General features: G+C 45.0%; 1 long non-coding RNA gene across 1 annotated transcript; it reads right to left on the bottom strand.

Annotated features, from left to right (window-relative positions):
* Positions 1 to 658: 658 nt before the first annotated feature.
* LOC123727286 (uncharacterized) lies at positions 659 to 2,603 on the bottom strand. Its single transcript, XR_006759214.2, has 2 exons — positions 1,820 to 2,603; positions 659 to 1,232 (listed from the first exon to the last, which is right to left on the bottom strand). It is a non-coding gene; the product is annotated as an uncharacterized LOC123727286 (long non-coding RNA).
* Positions 2,604 to 3,421: the final 818 nt, after the last annotated feature.

Here is a 3,421-nt window from a genome sequence, read left to right as displayed (position 1 = left end):
ATTCACAGATTTCACAACACACTGTGTGCTCTCAGGCCCCTACTCCACCTGCCACATATCTACATCTAAATCCATGTGTATGTATGGTGCATATGTTATCGTGTGTGTGTGTGTGTGTGTGTGTGTGTGTGTGTGTGTGTGTGTGTGTGTGTGTGTGTGTGTGTGTGTGTGTGTGTGTGTGTGTGTGTGTGTGTGTGTGGAATAGAGTTTCATGTAGTCATGGCTCTATGTAGTACTGTGTGCCTCCCATAGTCTGTTCTGGACTTGGGGACTGTGAAGAGACCTCTTGTGGCATGTCTTGTGGGGTATGCATTGGTGTCCGAGCTGTGTGCCTGTAGTTTAGACAGACAGCTCGGTGCATTCAACATGTCAATACCTCTCGTAAATAAAAGTAGTGATGAAGTCAATCTCTCCTCCACTTTCAGCCAGGAGAGATTGACATGCATATTATTAATATTAGTTCTCTGTGTACATCCAAGGGCCAGCCATGCTGCACTGTTCTGAGCCAATTGCAATTTTCCTAAGTCCTTTTTTGTGGCACCTGACCACACGACTGAACAGTAGTCAAGGTGCAACAAAACAAGGGCCTGTAGTACCTGGCTTGTTGATAGGGTTTGTTAGGTTCTATTATTAGAGTAGGAACTCGACGGAGACTGTAAAAGCTTAAACCAAGTTTATTCTTCCCAAAGGGTCAATACATCTGCATCAGACAAAGACATGGTTTCACCCGTGGTAGTATGCATACCCCACTTTGGGTGGAGTGTCCTCCTTATCTCTAAACATTGCATCATTATTGCTAGTCAGGGAGCTGAGTGATATGGGCCTTAAACAGTTCATCCCCTTATCAGTACTGCCACATGTGACCGTGTTCCCTGCACTCAGCCCCTCCCAAGCTTCATTATGGCACTCCTCATGTCTCTTTTATAACTAATGATTAATAATAGTTAAAGCTCAGAAACCAAACCTATCAGTCCCCCATTTTTGAACATCTGATATCATACTGTTCAACATTACATACACTTGGAAATGACTTATAAATGGACAAACACTGATAATAGAACATGAACAAAAAATTCACATAATTAACATTCACAGTGAAGTTTACAAACTCAGAGACTTATGGCCTCTGTTCTATGATCACACCAAGCACACTCATTTCCATTCCTCATAGAACACTGATAATAACATGTCGGCTGTAGCTGTTGACTTCTATTCCCTTCTCCTTCTGGTTCCTAAGAGAGTGATAGCACAAGACTTGTAAAGTAAAAAGAACCACAAAACACAACAGCATTAATAACATGTTAAGATATGCATAATTATATATGCATGATAACCCAAAGTTTGATCATATGACAATTCCCACTCTCTCTTCGCCTGAATCTTTGCGTTCAGGATACTTTTCTGCTGGATTCCACAAAAATGAAAGCCCTAAAAAGCCTCCTCATGCTTTCGCCCAGTCTTCCCCTTTCTGGCCACAGGTTCCGAGAGGTGTTCCCAAGCCATGTCATTTTCACTTTGTCCCCAATCTCCTCCATTGCCACCTGATAGGCACGTGCGTATTCCTATTCAACGCTACATCCTCTTGACGCAACTCAGCACTGTGTAGTCTTTCACATCAATGCCTCCACAATGTTGTTTCGCATACCATTACCCCAACATCTATCCTTTCATATGATGCATTAACCAATAAAGGAGCTAAACCAATGCAACTATGGTGATTAAAGTGGCTCCCAAACCCAACCCATCTGCATGTCTACAGTGGAATCTAGTCTCTCTCTCTTTAGTGCTGCATCCTCTGTCATGGCGTCTTCAAACTTACCCATTATGCAGCTGGACCTCACTGCACGTGAGAACTGTGAACCCACCAAGGAAAGACATGATGATCTTTACCGCTTCAGGTGCTGTAAGGAGAATTTACGCTGATCCACACCCTGCCTGGTGTATCTTGATGTACACTCAATCTCCAGAATTCAGCCTGTGCCCTCGGTTATCTTCTGCTCCTCATGTGCCGCTTCCACCTGGGAATATACACACTGCAACGCATGGGTCCTTTCCTGACAACATAGACTCTCCCCTTAGCCCAGATCACTAATTTGTGACGTGAATAACAGCCCTCGGTACTCCCATCAGTCCCCCAGTTACCAGCTACCAAGCCATGTGGCATGAGTCCTCATAAAATGATATCCCAACAATGCTACTAAAGTAACCCCTGCTACTACTAACATGGCCCATTACTATAGCCTCAGAATAACTACTGCATGTAATCTGTCAAGTGTTTGCCGACTGTTAGAAATTGGGAAAGAGATTAATGACGCTGGAATAATATCCAACCTAACAAAACTCTGAGTCACAGGTTTCTTGAAAGTTGACAATAGTGTCTGAAATGTCAACACTATGTCTGCTACTTTCACCATGATCTGGGTATGTGTAACGTTCAACTCCCTATATTGTGCACAGTTATCTGTCCACCCTCTCTTATCTCCTGTAACAATATATACTGCTCAAAAAAATAAAGGGAACACTTAAACAACACATCCTAGATCTGAATGAATGAAATCATCTTATTAAATACTTTTTTCTTTACATAGTTGAATGTGCTGACAACAAAATCACACAAAAATAATCAATGGAAATCCAATTTATCAACCCATGGAGGTCTGGATTTGGAGTCACACTCAAAATTAAAGTGGAAAACCACACTACAGGCTGATCCAACTTTGATGTAATGTCCTTAAAACAAGTCAAAATGAGGCTCAGTAGTGTGTGTGGCCTCCACGTGCCTGTATGACCTCCCTACAATGCCTGGGCATGCTCCTGATGAGGTGGCGGATGGTCTCCTGAGGGATCTCCTCCCAGACCTGGACTAAAGCATCCGCCAACTCCTGGACAGTCTGTGGTGCAATGTGGCGTTGGTGGATGGAGCGAGACATGATGTCCCAGATGTGCTCAATTGGATTCAGGTCTGGGGAACGGGCGGGCCAGTCCATAGCATCAATGCCTTCCTCTTGCAGGAACTGCTGACACACTCCAGCCACATGAGGTCTAGCATTGTCTTGCATTAGGAGGAACCCAGGGCCAACCGCACCAGCATATGGTCTCACAAGGAGTCTGAGGATCTCATCTCGGTACCTAATGGCAGTCAGGCTACCTCTGGCGAGCACATGGAGGGCTGTGCGGCCCCCCAAAGAAATGCCACCCCACACCATGACTGACCCACCGCCAAACCGGTCATGCTGAAGGATGTTGCAGGCAGCAGAACGTTCTCCACGGCGTCTCCAGACTCTGTCACGTCTGTCACGTGCTCAGTGTGAACCTGCTTTCATCTGTGAAGAGCACAGGGTGCCAGTGGCGAATTTGCCAATTTTGGTGTTCTCTGGCAAATGCCAAACGTCCTGCACAGTATTGGGCTGTAAGCACAACC

Source organism: Salmo salar, chromosome 15 (genome assembly GCF_965601325.2).
Source record: "Salmo salar chromosome 15, fSalSal1, whole genome shotgun sequence".
Classification (NCBI taxonomy): Eukaryota; Metazoa; Chordata; class Actinopteri; order Salmoniformes; family Salmonidae; genus Salmo; species Salmo salar.
This window is presented reverse-complemented; position numbering and strand designations above follow the sequence as displayed.